Source organism: Blennius ocellaris (assembly GCF_963422515.1).
Source record: "Blennius ocellaris genome assembly, chromosome: 2".
Taxonomy (NCBI): domain Eukaryota; kingdom Metazoa; phylum Chordata; class Actinopteri; order Blenniiformes; family Blenniidae; genus Blennius; species Blennius ocellaris.
The window spans coordinates 17747758-17766486 of record NC_137651.1 but is presented as its reverse complement, the minus strand read 5'-3'; positions in this window follow the sequence as shown (position 1 = coordinate 17766486).

Genomic DNA, 18729 nt, shown 5'->3' with positions numbered 1-18729 from the left:
AAAAACATCCTATGCTTAAAAGAATACACATTAGTACCATCATTTACATTGTCAAACAACAGTGTCCAAACTAAGGCCCATGGGATAACTGTGGCCATGGTCCATTTTTATTTGGCATATTAAAACCCAATATTTGCCAATAAATTAACCCATATTTTCTCACTGTGAGGCGAGAGTGGTAACTTCTGAGATGGAACATTGTCTTGACTCTCACATTTAGTTTTTTTTTTTGGGGGGGGGGGTTAGGGGTTTATACAATGGAAACATATGTAGATGTACATAAAATCACACCTGTTTCAATTCATAATCAACTTAGTTTAAATCATATTTCCTATACTCATACGGACATACCATACTATTAAGTTAAACCAAGTTAAACATTGGTCAAAAGTCTGAATCACACAGAATTTATACTGATAACACAAATGAGTTCCGGACTCCTCTCTGACAATCCAATAGTATATATGAGTACACTTAAACTAAAACAAGTGTAAATGAGAACAAAAATACCTTAAAATAGAGTATATGTTTAAAAAAGAAGAAAAAAGTGAGGGTGTTTAGATATATAGTGCTTGTATTATTGGTTTCCATCTTCTGCCAAATGTATATAGTTTCAGTTGTACTCCAGTGTTTTCACTGTCAGTCCAGGGTGCACCCTGCTTTCCTACGTAGTCAGATGGGATCAACGCCAGCATCCTGGTCACCTTGAATTGGATGAAGTTGTGTTGAAGCTGGATGGAGAGTTTCAACAAGGGGATTAAACAACAAACAACATCCTGGAGTGATGATGCGCCACACAACATTGGGACATGTCAAAGTTGTCTCACACCACTGCATGTATGATTACAATCATGTCATTGATGATTACAATCATGTCATTGATGCCAACAATAGCTCATAACATGAATGAAATGGATTTGTTGTAATATACAGAAGAGATGAAATAAAGAATTACAACAACAATAACCACAACAACAAAATGTACCATGCATATTGCTTGAAGGTGCATCTATTGTGTAATTGCACTGACTGACTGACTGACCCCCCATTTAAAGCAAATACTGACAGCTGGAAATCTCTCTTCTCTCTCTTGCCTTCCTTGTTCATTTATCTGCTCCCTTTTGTTTCTGTCAGGTCCCCCCCCCCCCCCCCCCCCCCTTTGTATGTTTCAGTAGGTCTGGGCATGGCATCAGCTCTGAGGAGAGGAAAACAATCAGTTCACACACCTGAGGCTGATACTTCATCAACTCAACCAGTGTATCCTGGTTCTTCACGCAAGCACTGTCTGTTTACCTCACCGCTGTATTCTACACTGTATTATGCACTTGAGGGGCTTGGATTTTACAATTGTTTTTATGATACCTTGTGTTTATCTTCTGTTTCTCTGTGTTCAGGTTTTGTCTTTACTTTGGTTTGTTTTGATCTGTTGCCACTCAGCCTACCATCTACTCCAAGTGTTGAAAACTCAGTCCCTGCTTTGCCGCCCTGCAATGTATCATATTCTGGATTTCCATATTATGTAATATTCAGGACTCTTAAACTTGTGTTTTGCATTTGGGTCTCTGAATATCCAGCATTATTAATGTTGATACTTTTGCAGAGAGTGGCTTCATCTAACTGTGTCATGTACACGTTATCCAACTTAAACTTGCAAGGATCAATCTAGATTCTCCACTTGTTTCTGTCAACCTGCTCATTGACATTTTAGTCACCAAATTAACAGAAAATAATTAATTATGACATGCCTGTAAAAAAGAAGTTCTTTGAAAACACCACCTAAACAACTCATTGACATATTTGTGAGGAAGAAAGCTACATTTTAAAGCTGGCTTTCAGAGTTCTTCTTATGCTTTTTAGTTCCTAAATGCTGCTACCAACAGACTCATTGGTGTCATTTAAGTGTTTTCAGACTGAATGTTCAGTCTGAAACCACCTAAATGGCAGTAATCACAAAGTATTGTTTATTATGCCAAAATATTTAAATACTGTAGGGATTCTGTACAAGTTATTTACAAACATGTTGGCGCAGAAGATGGAAATATGCAAAGTATTCATCAGATGACTGTAATGAGAAATAGCATGGCAGATGGTGGAAAGTGATTTCACATTAGTTAATCTTAATAATACATCTGCGTAAATGTCTTTACTCGTGAGAGATAGTGAGTTTAGCAATGCAAGGTGCACTACACAAGGCAACTGTGACCATCGATTTCAAACTGTGGTTTCGGGGAGCTCGACCAAGGTCAAAGTTGATCTGCTACTCCTTCACATTGGCCATTTAGGGTTGTTTGGCATTTGATGCGGATGCATCCTGGTTGTCTGCTTCCTATGAGAAGTCTTTCCAGCTTTCCATTGCTGGGAAGAGCCCATGAGGTCATTCTTGTGTCTGGAAGAGGTAGGGAGTCGAAAAAAGAAATTTTCCTCCCAAAGTTTGCGTCTCTAACTTATAGGCCACCACTGCCAAAGAGCTGGAAGACATTGTGGTCACTCGAGGAAGCTGTGCTCAAGAGCTAAAGGGAGTTGTGGTTGACATGGATGCCGGGGCTTCTTTAATCTGCACACTGATACCACGACCCCAGGTGGACCAAGCAGAAAATAAGCTGATGGATGGATGAATACTCTGACTTATTATCCTAATTCTTGTCACTCAACAAGAATCAAAACTCGTCTTCTATTCAATACATTCCACTCATTAGAGAGAAAATTCACATTCATTTAACAGCATGCAGTCCACTCATGTTTTCCATTGAACACTAAGGTCAAACCTCCTGACCTCCACGTGTCTTGATTCATAATTAATTTCCAGCCCACAGTGTTTTCCTGTCCTCCAGCAAAACCTTTATATGTCAGTGCGGAAGCCTCAGGCAAAAGCTGGGGAATTTGGTGGTGCAATGACAGCATGGAGAGCATGAGAGTCCTACAGAGAAAATCGTGTGTGAGCGTGTCATTCTCAAAGACACACATTCAGGGCAGGTGACATGGCTCAGACACCATCAAGTTTTTAGAAAAGCAAAAAATAGAGATAGAAAAGTAAAAAAAAAAAAAAATGAAGAAAATGTCTGTCAAAAGGGTGGGTAGAAAAACATGGAATGAGGATATAAGATCCAGGACGTAAGTACTCCGATTAAGTGTTCTGCTACATGGTTCAGAGCCAGACATCTGTGACTCTGCATCACTCTGTCTCCCACCCGAGACTTGACGGATGATGATGAAAAACTGTTGCAGTGTCTCGGCATCTCATTTTACTACTGGTCCTCGGAGCTGCCATCTGAGGATGTATGCAGTCACTTCGTGTATAAGAGCTTCAGCATATTTTGTTTAAAGTCGTCAAGTGAATGTATGTATAAAATGATCTTGCTACAGTAAAATCAATAAATCAAGCAAAAGTCCTTCTTTGAAAATGTTGCAGTAGGCTGTTGATATCAGCACGAACGCATACTTGAGATGGAGCTGGATTTTCAGGGAACACCATGGTGTTGACTCAGTTGGGGCATGACAGGAAGGAGCTACAGCTATGGCAGTATATATTCTAACTATTCCTTATTATTGCTACAATGAGTAACAAAGTTGCCACATTTATGTCTAATGAAAATACACACATACATTTTTTCACACATGAGGCAATATGATTAGAACAAATAAACTACTTTGGTACAGTTAATTCAACCTAGTGGCAAGTAAACAAAAGTTTTTGTGATCATCATTGACACTATGTTAATATTTCCATTAGTTTGCCTGTATCGCAATTATTTCCAAATGGGAATTTATGGCAGAGAAGCATCATGTATGGGAAAAAAGTGACTTCGCCTGGCGGTAAGCTGGATATTAAAAAAAAAAAAAAAAAAGGCAGTGATTCTTTCTCAGCAGAGCTATTTTCCAAGTCAAATGTATAACAATAAGCAGCTCAACTTTCCGCCCATCCATCAATTGTCAGGATGTGGCTCATAAAGACCGACATTGATTATACTTCTAAATATGACACTGCTATACAGTGTTCTTGCCAATGTTTGCTGCGACCTCCAGAAGTGGATCAATTACAGTGAAGTTACAGATGCTTGGTAGCACTTGTACTCTGATGCTAATGACTGCGGGCGCTCTAGTTTCTAGTTTCCTCCGCTGTTGGTCTCTGCACTGAATAAAGAGCTCCTCCGTCTATTTCTAGTGACTCCACCCCAGTGGCTTCCATCACGGCAGACCTTATTGCCAGATATTCTACTGAGAGTGTTTGATTTATGACCGTTTTGCATTTATGATATGTGAGCTCTCTGCTGGCGTGGGACAAAAAGCCTAAGAGGGCTTTCTCGAAGAGTGGTTTTGCTCACACTTACCCTCCAAACAAGAGCCAAATGACTGCAGAGCAAAGCATCGCTCCCTGGTTCAGCATCTTGGACTCAGTCTTTTTTATTCCCTGGAGCCGAGACTAATTACTAACAGAAGGAGTTTCAAATACTAATTTCAGGTGAGGAGAGGATATGTTAGTACAACATCAAAAACAATGATAATAATTAAGAGTTCATGAAAAAGCAGTGGTTGGAAAGCATGCCTTTGGCCTGAACCCGCTCTCCATTACAGCAGTTAATTTGCTATGCAGTCACCAGCTAGAGTCCAAAAAGACATTTATTTTCCAGGTAACAAATGACCAATGAGAAGGGCAGGTAGCATTTGATGGGACGAGAGTTAGTGTTCAACAGCCTGAAACTTGTTGGGAAGAATTAACGGTTAAGGCTGTTTCTGCTATTAGTTGGTGAGACTTGAAAGCTTTTATTTTTTTTATTCAATTATACTGGATGGCAAAAAAAATCAATCTTATGTAGACCTGCAATACGGATTCAATGAATCAAGTTGGAGGAAAGGGAATTAACTGACAACTACACCTTAACCTAATTGACCAATTGTTTTAGTTTGTTTTTTCTGGCAGACAAGTTTGTGTGAATTTCAAATCGTTGTTTTATAGTGTCAGGAAAAAAAGAGAACATCTTATTTCATCTGATCATTTTCATTAAAAGTTGACATACAAAGTACATGTTTACATCAAAATGAACCATATTTACAAAAGAAAAAGTAATAATCCAAGTCAAAAAGTAAAAACTGGAGTCCTGATAAAGTAGATGTGCAGAACTCACACCAACCTACAGGAACCATGAATATGAAAAAATTAAACGCTGAAGTTATTATTATTATTAGTAGTAGTAGTATTAGTTATTATTGTGCACAATCCCACAAGCCAAACTACATAAAAAATTGGAATTGTTTTTATAGAACATCATCATCACCACCACCACAATACAGAAAAAACAAGGTTTTGCTCATGATCACCATGTTTGTTTGCATGGCAACCAGAAATTAGATCAATGCTACTTTCAGTACACTTCTTCCCACACTTAACTCCAGTAATTGCTTCCACACACAAACAAAGAAAACAAACGTCCACACATTAAAAAAAATAAAATAAAAAATCATGTACCTAATCTGAGATTGCTTTAAAAAGGTTTGTACAATTTAAAGTTTACTGCACACTCTGGGTAATGTGCCATTAGTTTAACAACAACGACAAAGCAGATTCCGGTAAATTGGCAGATAAATTAAGCAGGTGCCACTTCATATGAGAGTGTGTTTCAGCTCCAATGAAAGCCTGCCTCCAGCACAACAAGTGCCTCTATCTAACGTTTAATTAGTGTGGACCTGAGGAAATGCATCTGATCAGCTCAGGGAGTGAAGGCAAAGTGCTGAAAATTACCGGTTGAAGAGCTGTAACTACATCAGCATAGACTCCATCTCATGAGTGTGTCTTATCTTATAAGACCTTCTGTTTGTGAATAACATGAACACACAGATGACAGGTCACCCTCTCTGAGGAAATTTTAATATGACTACTATAAAGACTGTTTTGTTGTGAATGACACTTGGGTCGACATCTTGAGACTGCAGTCTCCAGTGGAAATTAGATATCACGCATCCCTGTTGATGTGATCAGATGTGCTTCTGGAGAAGAGAGCAAACGGCAAGCAGACCAGAAGGTCCACGTAATACCTGTGGACTCATACTTGTAGTGACACATATTTTGTTGTGTCATCTATACAGCTTAAAATATCCAACATTTTCAGTGCAACACAATCAGCTCGATCTATTTTTGAAGATGGCCATGTGAGTTCAAAACAAAGATACAAATTGCAGATGTCCTGCACAAACATTAAAACTGTGATTATAAATAAGGTTAGAAAATGAGATTAATAGTAAAGTGACATTGCAGCCACATAACGGTTTCCCATTTAGAACCTCGGTGCACTTCAAAACGTCAATCACGTTCAGTGACCCATTGACACACACCAGAGGTGACAGAGCTGCCATACAGGGTGCTCAGGAGTCATCAGGGGCAGTGTCAAGACCAATTGCGTTTTGTAATGAAAACAAAAAGGGACAGGGATCAAACACCCTGCGATCAAAGGATGACCCGCTGAGACACCTGAGCTACAGCCAGAGGAGAATCAGGAGGACCAGTTCTACTGCACTCCAAAGGCCGACTATTATTTACTGAGAATTGTATTGCCTTGTGAATTAAATACACTAAATAAGTGTTGATTATAAAGGTTAAATAAAAATAAACCAATCACACCACAAGGGCAAATAAGCGTCACCACCATGTAAAAGGCACAATATATTTGCATAAGCAATGACGACAATATTAAAGTCAAAACACAAATTCAAAAAACTACTGTACAGATGCCAAAATCATAACATGAATACAAAAAACACCATATGGTTTTGAAACCAGACATAATAGATATTAGCCATTTTGTGTTGTGGCTGTCACACTATAGTCTACATTTTGACCACCGTATCTAACAGAAGCTTAAAATATATATGGATGAGAAATAGCAAGCTGAATCAGATGAAGCAAAATGACAGAGAGGACAGGGTGTTGTTTCACCACAAAGAGTTAAGCAACAGTCGTGAAATGATATTTGTCGAATGAAAAAGAACTCAGAAGGGAAATTAAAAATAAAAACGATGGAAGTGTATAGTATCTCAGTGGTTCAATAACACATCCAATTAAATAAAAGTTAATCAGGCAACACAAGTATTGCATTTATTGAGGTTTTTTTTTTTTTTTTTTTTTGTAAAAGCAAGCTCAGAATCAAATAATTTCAGCAAAATGCAACTGAACCCCTTCGATAGATTTGAATTATAATTAGCTGAGAGTCACACCACAGCAAGGCCCACTGATCATGGACGTCAATCTAGGAGTTTGCATGTGAGGGTGTCATTTTCACTTCATGTCAGGTTTAATTGTCAATAACATTTGCTGCACATTTCCTTATTGGTCAAGCTAAACGATTCTAAAGTCCGGCCACCTAAGTGGGAGCACATACAACAATTGGCTTCACTGAAATAGAGCCAAACAAATTCCAATTATCAGGTAATTTAATATTAATCTTCTCCATTATGAACGGTCATCAACTCACCAGCTGCTGGTTTACAGCCTTGATCAGCTCAGCAGACATACAGTGGTCTAATAGAATCTGACTGGTGTGAAGACAAGCAGAATAAACTGCTCTGTACTGGAAGTAATAAATAAAGGCAAATGCTGTTTAGATTTTTATTTTAAATGTCTATAATGCTGACTTGGTTTCAAATCTGAAACATCAAACTATATCCTTGATCATAGTAAATGGTGTAAACAAGCTGCCTAAAAACTAAATGAAGTCTATCTGTTACAAAGGATAATATCAAATGGGCAGTCAGTCATTGGCAATATTTCAGCATCACCATTTTAACTTCAGGTTGAAAAAAAAAAAAATCAAACTTGATTTGAGTGAAGCAAACACACACATTTAAACCCAGAAGTTTTCATTAGATTAAAGGGCATTTCATTAACTTGCAATATCTTTGAGATTTTTGCAGTGTCATAAATTGCACACATATTTTTCCTATGGGATCAATATGTCATCCAAAATAGAAGCTCCTCTGAAATTTAGGCTTCACAGTGATGCCACATGCAACCTAAGGCATAAATTACTACATTGTAATTTACTTTCTACATTGAAGCACAAAATAATATATGAATTGACAAATGCAACATTGTTACATCCGTAACTACCCTGTCTGCCAGATGTCTGCCACACTTGCAGTTGCCACCATCTTCTGCTACTCTGGATGAATAGCATGAAGTGTAGGAAGAATTTGCTAAGTCACACTGAATTCAACGAGTATATCATGAAGTTACAGAAATGGTGGCAATGTGACTGAGCTGATGGTGTAAAAGAGTTTTGCACTCAAAATTCCTAAGTTAAAAGCCTGCATTCTGTGTCATCCAAAGATAGAAGCTGAATACATCGCAGTGAAATTGGTATTTTCTCGTGAAAATACCAAGTGAACCATAAAAAGCAAAATGACAGAGGAAAGGGCATTGATATATATTCAGAGTTAAGTGAGAGTAATAATGACCCAGGTCAGGCTGCATGCGCCTTTCCATCTAACAAGGGTTGTTACATGTAAGAATGTCACATTCACATAGAGCCAGCATTTCAAGCAAACAACAATATTGTGAAAGAGTTACACACTTAAAGTAGCTGATTCAAGTGAGGAAGAATGCAATGTGGACTCAACGGACTACCACATATCAGAATCCAATCATACAAATTAAAAATGTGAAGGCACTGGTTGATTTATGCCTGAACGAGTGGGTGTTACTAATTATTGTGGTCAGTCATTAATACTCTCGTGATTGATGTGTGTTCAATATAATATTGAACATCTAAAACCAGCTGAGACGTGGAAGCTGAGAGTACTTGTGAGCAATTCACACAATTAGAAAAAAAAAAAAAAAAAGGTCAACTTCAACAATCAACTGAACTTATCAACTAAGCTTTTATCATATTAAAAATGCTTAGGCTTACAGCACAGGAAATTGTTTTTTTTAACCCTGCCTTGTTCAACCATTATTAGCTGGGGTAAGATCCAATCACTAACAATCCTGGACAAAGAAATGGAAGGATGCATCCTAAACCAATATAGGCATCTCTGCCTCTCTAACACGCAGGCGCACACACACACACACACACACACACACACACACACACACACACACACACACACACACACACACACACACACACACACACACACACACACACACACACACACACACACACACACACACACACACACACACACACACACTCCACCTGCTTTGTTGTTATGTAAAGATTGTGCAAAGTGTGGAGGCCCCCCGTCACAATGAGTGATTTCTCCCTCTCAGCTTGGTTCCACTCAGCTGCCCGTCACTGACTCTTCATGAGAAAGTGTTGGAGGGTACAGATCTATTTATTGAAGCCGGAGCTTTTAACAGCTCATATTATGACAAACAGCGTGAACTTTACAGCAGATGAGGAAGAGTGTCAACAATGTGAGTCCGTCTGATTCTTCAAAGCTCTCAGAACTCAATACATCAGCGGGCTGAGTGATGAAGCTCTTTTCCACTTGAATCTGTGTCCTTCAAAAAGTTCCATTTTAAGGTTTTAGAGCGTGAGATGACTTATAATGGACTGGTAGGGTATAAAAACACTTCACATTTTTACCACTTTGACAAAGAGATGTTGGACAATTCAGAATGTGTGCACTTTTAATGAAATAAGTACTAGAACATGCTGTACTTTGGATGCAATGAAATAATTTACAGGAGCAGTAATAGATGTCTGATTTCAGCATGAAGATATCCATGACACTTGAATTTAAATGTCTATTCTTTGAACTTCTGTGAAGTCTTTGTCACAATTTACTTGCACACAATAGAGGAAAATATGTATAAGCCATGGCCACAGAAAGAGACTCATACTCACCCACACATAGTTATTTAACCCATGGAATTATGTCACAGCAATTGTTTCATCCATTATGAATTAAACTGTATGCATCTTTGGTCCTGGTGAAACATCAAGTGTTGTTATGTGTAGGAGTCATATGTTGTTGGTTAGAGTCAAAGACATTACCATAACAGAGAGAGAAAAAAGGGGGAAAAAAAGACTGAGTTTGGTATATACACGCGTGTTTCTGAGCATCATTGTGTACAATGTTTTGTAACATGTTTTCAAGTGTTTCAGATAATATAGTATAGTCACTTATAGGACACCACATCAGGGAATACTTTGGAGTCACCTTGAGACGTCCATATATTAGATCCCTCGTGACAGATGCACAAGTGCATTCAGGGCATATAGAATCCCTCCAGAATTTGAATGCGTGTGCAAACATTTACCATGAATCTGCACAGTTCCATAGTTTTAAATGTATATAGGCATTTCTGCATGGAGTGTGTTAACATGGTGGCATACGACAGTGCAGTTATCTACTTTTGTGTATGTATCTTTCGCAGAGTTAAAGACATGACCATTCAAACCCTCAGCCCCAACCGTCTATTGCACAGATGCTCGCTCGATCAACAGCAAAGCGGATGAAGAAAAAGTAGGTAACTTTTTCAGCTGGTTAAGTAAATCACCATCCTAAATGCCACGGTTGATTCGTGATGTTGAGTTGGTTGGCCATGCTCGTCAATAGCAAGACAGAAATACAGGCAATAGAGGAAGGCTCTGTATCAACTTCTGCAATTACTGTTGTTGCCAGTGCTGCAGTCCAGACTTGGAGGCTCTCACTGTATCATACAGGCCATTGTATGTCCCCGATGAGCTCACTGCAGTCACCATCAGTGCAGTTTTCATTCCCTTTAAGCAAACATGATCCTAACAATGGGATACCTGTCAGCCATCATACATACACAGCACAGAGTCCACCCCAACAGAGCACACATTATAGCTGGGCACTTTATCCAGGCCTGTTTAAAGACTGTTCTATCTAAATTGCATCAACAAGGAAGGAAAACAGTCTGATCATTTGTACACTGGCATTCACAATTCTCACACCACTGTCTGCTCCTGCTTCCCTCCCTATTTTCGTCTCGTAAGAACAAACGATCTCCACAATTACTATCTGGCCTGAGGGTGAAATTGAGCAACTACTGGACTGCTTTGATAGAACTGACTGAGACTTATTTAATCATGGTGACTTGGTAGAATATACACACTGTGCCATTTTACTTCAAGTACTGTGCAGTCGGCGTCACAACCTGATTCATCTACAGGTTTTCTAAACTGAAAGCATGGATTACACATGAAGCTCAAAAGTACCTTAAAAAACAAGAGTGATGTTTTTAGGTCAGGCAACCAAGCACAGTACAGTGCCGGCCAAGACACACTGAAAAGGTGAATTAAGAATCACATGGAGACATACAAGAGAACAGAGGACAATCATACACACCAAATACCTCAGATAATGTGCCATGGTCTCCAGCATATAAAGCTCAAGGGCAGCACTACCTCCAGCAGGTTCACTAAAGCTGGCCCAGAAGAGAAGTTAAACCACCATACACCTCAACTCGCCTCCCATGCCCCTACCCGGTGTAGTCACTGCTCACTAGAAATGGAAAAAGATCAGTGGAGCCAAACAGCATAACCAGCAAAAGTCCCAACCTTCAAAAAATCTTTAACACCTCTGTGGCACAAGTTCCACCTTGATGATAGATAGCCACCATCATCGCAGTCAGCAAAAAAACACGTAAAAATAAATAATAAACAGCCTCGTGGGAACCGAACACCTTCAAGTCCATTCCATTCTTGAATGTTATTGCATAGTGCCTGATAAAACTGGTATTCTGCTATATCACAGCCAGCCTCCTGCCTTCCCGCAACCCCCAACAATTCACTTACAGATCCAACAGGTCAACTGACGATGCCCTCACTGTCACACACCCTGTTGAGTCATCAGAGGTGCTATGCCAGAATACTCTGCTGACTTCAGCTCGGCATTAAACACAATCTTCCGTCCATCCTTGTCGGCAAACCTCAGACTTCCCCCTGCAAAGAAAATAACTCCCTGCAGTAACTGGAAGATGCTCCCACTTTGGAAAACACTGCAGAGCAACCAGAATCACAAGACTCTTTGCCCACTACTATTCTGAACTATTGTCATCAGGTAGGTGGTAGAGAGCAGTAAAAATGCCACCAGCAGATTCAGAGACAGTGTTTCTCCTTCAGACAGCCATCAGAATTAAGAACACACAATCATAAAGCACTATTATTGCTTGATCTGTTTCACTGTTTCAACTTTTGTTAGTATTATACTGTTTTGGGGTTTTTTATGTGTACATCTCCTGCTATGTTCAATCATCAATATTGTCCTTGATGCATTGAGTTCACCCTCACATATAAAGTACAGCCTAATTGTATTGTTTTGTGTACAATTAAAATGAAAGCATTCAATTCCGTTACATAAGTACCAAGCTTTTATTGGCTGAAAATTCTTGGTTGGAAAATAAAATTATTTCCATAAAGGTCCATTGTCACTGCAATTGCACATGCTTATACAAAAATGAGACCAATGGAATTGTTAAATCGATTTCAATTTAGCACACATTGATCATAGATGATGTACAAACATGTTTTCTAATAGTTTTATCACGTAAAAAGGCTGTGTTGTTCTCACTAAACAATTAGAAGGAAGACCACAGAGACGATTTAACGACAATTTTCAAAGATAAAAACACAATCTTGATGTTCAATTTACTTTCTGCCTAGAGGCAAAAATATGACATTTTAAATTTATTTTTATTTTTTAAATGAACTCGAACCGGGCTCCCAATGTCAAAATGAAGTCTCACAGATAAAGAGACAAAAAGTTTTCAGTGAAATTATCATGATTGTACAATACCTTTTGGTCCCCTGTGTTCCGTGTGACTGGCATCACTAATATAGAATATTAAATAAAGTACAAACAAGCTGTTTTGAGGCAATGGTTTGCATAATGCTTGCAATGTGCCACTTGCACAACACACAAGTCCAGTTAGGCAGCTTAATGTGACAATAACCAGAAGTGGCAGGCAAACTTGCTATAAATAAGACATGGCCTTATCAAGACTAAAAGAAAAACAAAACAAACTGTCATGATAACAGGAAGACAACAGTGGAGAGCTACCTGGTGTATTTGCCTTCAAAACAATACTCAGGACATTTGAGGCATCTCTGGAGCTTTGCTGGTCAGGGACCAAGGAACTGACACATAGTGGCAAACTAGCCGGGGGCCTCCCACCATATAACACATTTGTTTATTCCTCCCAGCCTACAGAAAAAATGATTGAGCAGTGATGTTATTCCTACCACCTTACAGGAGAAAGCCCTGGTAGAACCAGCTCATCATGGCTAAGCATTAGCATGCAAATTGTAGTGCGGTGATCTGACAGGGTGAGTGGCTAAGCCAATAAAGTCTTGTTTGAGAGGGAAGGCTGTGTGGAATAGCAATGCAGGGGGTATTTTCTTAGAGAGAATTTGACACTGTCCTGTCACTACATGCACTATTTTTTTTTTAAATAGCATGGAAGTTCTTGGCAGCATTATAATTGGGTGTCAACTAATGAAGTTTAAATGAGAGAAAATGACTCGGATAATCTGTGGATGTGCCCAGCAAAGTGTGCACACACTTGAAAGTCCTCTCTATACACTGTGAAAGTGTTTGAATATGTGATTGTTCAAGGAGAGACCTTGTGTCAGATATCTGGTTCCTCCATCTAACTAAGCACATGGAGACATGTTCATTTCAGTTCATAGATTCAACCTGGAAATATCTACCCCAGTTTGCTGGCACTGCTAGTATGTATACATTTTCTTTTTTCATTTGCATCTTAACTGCTTTCTCAGAACTTGGTCAGCAGAAAAAAGAACACCTTATTAATCAGAATAATAACAAGACAATGAATTACGTAATATGGAGTGCTGCCAAGGATATTGTGTGTCCTCCATTTTCAGCTGAAGATGGCATAATTTCTGCACAATTTTTGGATGATTGCCTAAAATGGAACAGGTCCCAGTAGGAAAAGCACAGATATAATTAATAATATCAACAGTGGCTGCAATCCATGGAGGCGTGTTCATAATGCCAAGCTCCTAAGTGTGGACTTTTGTTGGCTTAATTTAGTGGTGAACCTCAAAGGAACATAGCCACCATTTAAGTGATTAAGACAACCCATGCTTTCTCGTATTTGGGCATGAGATTTTAACTGTGTTTCTTTTTAACCAACAAAGTTGTAATGAAGGATGTTTTACCGTACTGACATGTTTCAACTGCATCTGCAGTCTTCATCAGATGTAATGACTGATAGCGAATAAGTAGAGAGACATACTGTATCTTCTCTTGAAATTACTGACAGCACAAACGTTTGTAGTCAACTGGCAAAGTTCTCCTATTGTTTTCACAATGTAAACTAAAGATCAAGGAGTGGTACAGAACTTTTGAGTTCTACAGGGGTTTTGTTCTGCAGAAGATGAATCAAAGGTGTAAACAACAGCATGATAAAAGGCTGAAAATACCACATCATGAGGTTTGTAACAGAATCGATGAATGGTAACCAGTGATGCTGCATGTGTCCTGCCCCACACACAGCATAGCTCAGAGGCACACAGCAGCAATGTGTAGCATTACCAGAGGCTCTGGATATACACATGTACCTCCAGGAGTACAGCCAGAGGCTTCTTATATAAAATATGGTCATCCTGCAGTGACTCCCATTTCAAAGACTCAACTATCAACACACAACACAATACCATATTAGTAAGCATTACACAAAGGACTTTGAAAATGAACAAACATCCAAGAAACGAACAAGAACATTGAATGAACAACTAGGTCATTACAGTGTATGAGGAATCCGAGGTGCTTTGTCACCTTTCAAAATTTTCAAAGTGATTAAAATCTCTGCCTTTAAATGCCGCAGCATGAAATTGATGAAGTGATCTGACACACTTAAAACAAAACAACTTACAATCTATCCTCTTTGATCAGTATAGATGATTTGGACAACCTGCAGCCTGAACTTCTCCAGTGTTGTTTGTAAAGATTGTGCTATAGATAGCCCTGCAAAGACATGATGTCTTTGCAGGAATAAGGAAAAAGATGATGTCTCAAAACAGAAAACATTGTCTACAAACATAAAGAACAAAATGACTGTTCTTAATGCCCCTTTTATTCAGGGGTTTCATAGAGACCTCAGATCTCATCCAAATGTCTCCAGGACAACACGACGGGTTGAGATGGTGTCAAAAATTATTCACAACAAGAAGACAAATGGGTAATGATAGCCATTTTGCATCAAAGAAAGACCATAATAAGGATTTAAAAATCATGAATATGGCATATTGCAATACAAAAACATTTGATGGCGTGTGAAAGTGTGAAAGTTTTGAGCTCGGTGCACACCAGTAGCTTTAAAAACAATAATTGGGAACGGACTGCTAATTGGAAAAAATAAAAGACCAGCAATAACTCCCACAACAGGGACTTGAGCTGGCATTCAATGAAGAACACCAGGTGTCCAGCAATACTGAGGAGCACACGGCAGGGAAGTGGAAACAATACAATACCTAGATCCATGAGCATGTAGACTCAGGGGATACACTTTTTGTTACTGTACTACAAAATAGCATATGGCTTGATGGAGGAAAAAAAGAAGCACACATGATGGAGTGAATGTGGTGTCATTTTGCATTGACATAGTTACTGACTTTGACTTTGATATATATATATAAAAAAAAATATTAAATTGGATATCTGTTAAAAAAAAAAAAAGGGAATCCATGAATTTGGTGGTTGTAGTCCTAAAGGTGGGTCGGCCATGGTGGTAAATCTTGTTTTAATTGAAAATAAAACATACTGTTTTGGTTTTAAGTAGAAATCATAAACTATATGTAAGGAGGACAAATGAAAAAATTAAAACTGGCCATGCTATAAAATCATAAATGATATTTATGATATATTTAAGCAATACATATGGAAATACACTTAATTTTGTAATAAAAACTCACAAAATGCATTTATGGTTGTCAACTGTTTGTGCTGAGTATACTTGAATTATCATAAATTAACCATTTACCTAGAAGAATTCATTGAGCGTTGGATTGTTCATCCACTAAAAGATAACGAGCTGGTTTCAGACCATCATGAAGCAAGTTATTTTTACCCCTACTGATTGATGTGTTGTTGCACTCGTAAGACCGTTGTGAGGACATTTTGCTCTGAGCTAATTATTGCCGCTTTAAGTGAGAAAAGGAATATCTGGTGTGAGTGCATGAGTTTGGAGTCACACACTCAAATCATTATAGCTGGCAGCCCCTGCATAGACATATCTGGAAAGCTGCCGCAGAGTACTTTAATGTAAAAAAAAAAAAAAAAAAAGTAGAAGAAAAAAAAAAAAAAGCCTCCCTCAAGTTCACTGTAATCCTTAAAGTGAGTGTGTGTGGGAAATGTGTTTAGCTCATGAGCAGCAAGCACATCTGAGAGGTGTTTAGGGAAATCCATCCAATAAACAAAGAGAAAAAACAGAGTGAAGACCGTGATCTGATGAATATATCATATGCTGACTCCAACATGTGTGAAAGCCTTTAAGGCTTGCTTACATTTGATTTAGGCTCTCAAGAACAAAAAAAGGACTCATGTAATGTACATATATCAAACAAAGTGTAAGTATGGCAAATCTCTCGAAAGAGATTAGCAGAGTTGTTGAAGTATAGAGTCTGACTAAGAGCCAGCTTCCTCTCTTGTGTGTGAGCAGTGGATCGACAATCAAATCAAACCATCTTTCCCAAGAGGTGAAACGAAGCCTTCCCTTCCCTCAGGGGCTACCAATCTCCAGATGACAACAAGCTGTCAGATCAGATGTTTTTGTACAGCTTCTTGTGGGGTTTTTTTTTTCTTTCTTTCTCTAAATCCTCCACAGACCAAAAATAAAACACATGCCATAAAGTATGTGAGCAAGGATTTTATTGAGAAACTGTAACAGCTTTTATATGACCAGGCTGCTACGAGTCTCCTCAGTGTTGTGAAAGACTATAACTTGACTTTTTTTTCCTCCATGATTTCAGACTTGTATAAAAATAACAAAGAAAAAAGCAAACAAACAACATCACAGAGCCTCTTGCTTCTATCAAGATCTGGAAGGGAAATAAACTGGCACAAACGATGGAGAAGTGACAGTTTTTGTTAAACCCGAGTCTCAAAGGAAGTTAGGAAATTGATGGACATTTAAATAAAAACAGAATACATCCATCCATCCTCTCATCAAGACCAAAATATCAGAAAATGATGGAAGCTGACACAGGGAAGATACATCCAAGGCGTCACTTCAGTCAATCACAGGGTCGTAAATAAAATCCACATTCACGCTTGGAAAGATGTCGAATATTTGGATTGTGGTGATAAGTGTAAGTACCTGAAGACTTGCACAGGAAGAAGATGCACTTTCCAAACAGAAAGAGCTTCTTGATTATGGATGAACAACCTCCTTGCTATGAAGTGACAGCAGTAATCATTCAAACACCTTGACAACACAAAATGTTGTAGTTCAGTATTGAGTATTTAAATGAAACATGTGAGCCATTCAGTCATGTGAACAATTGCACAGATCATTATCCAACTTTATTCATTTTGGGTGATGCACAGAGTATACAATGAATTTGGCATTATCTATTTATGGTAGCTTCCATAATTATCTAAAAACATAATTTGAAATGTTTCAAATGTTTTCAGATAAATAGATGTGCTACTAGAAATAGACAAACTGTATTAGAACCTAAACATAAAAAGTACATTATCAATATAATTGCTTCTGGACCTCAATCCGAACATCGGCAATTCTCTGAAATCTTACTGCTATTATAGTGCCAGCAAATATACAGACAGTCCCTCAGCCAGTGTCTCTCAATATTGGATGTGTGATAAAGTATGGAGGCCCTGTTCTCTTGGGTGGAATTAAAGCGTAAATGCTCATTGAACAGCTCTAAATACGTGTAATCCTACAGAACCCCGGGTGGCAGCATTACAGCGATGAGACCAACCCTGAATGAGGAGTCTGCATAAGAGTGAGTGCACTTAGTGAAACACTAATACATGCAAAGACAAGAAAGGTATTCCCAAATACGCTCAAAGACGCATCAGGATTGCAGGATGTTTGCACAAGCTATTTCTTTGATGTTGTGGTGGCCGTTAGGATCCAGGCCTCTCTCCCAGTAGAATTATGGGAAAAGGGGCAGGGTTTGAGTTCTCCCGCGCCCGGGTGAAATGTTTCCGTGCATTATTTTCCTTTTTTTTTTCTTCTTACGCTCAAATTCCTCCATTTGCTCTCTATTTAATTTTTTTTTACTTCCTGTATAGATTATCAAAGGTTCCATGTATCCATGAAATTTGATTTTTCCTCGAGTCTAAAGCATACAAAAAATGTTAGCCATGTAAAATAATTGCCGCCTCAGAATATTTTTTTCCAAAATTTTTCACTCTACTTAGTTTCTTCCTCTTTATTTCTGGAAAACCTCGTTGTGTCTGCTCTGGCTGACGAGTAAGGTCAGTTCAGCTCCCTTTAAGAGTCTGGAGAAATATTCGAGTTCTGTATCTGTACTCATCACTATGTGAAGCTGATGCAATCCGAACAGAGAAATGCTGCCTTTGTATCTAGCTCTCGACTTAAATATGCTGAGGCTCTTAGTATTTTGAGACACGAGGGGGTATCTTATATTCAATGTCCTCAAACTTCTCAGTCCCTCTGATTTGAGAGGAAGTATGATAAATGGTACACTGTTCTGCTCTGAAGTTGGAAAGAAAGGACTTGAGGAACAGGTAGATTAATAACATGAACAGTTG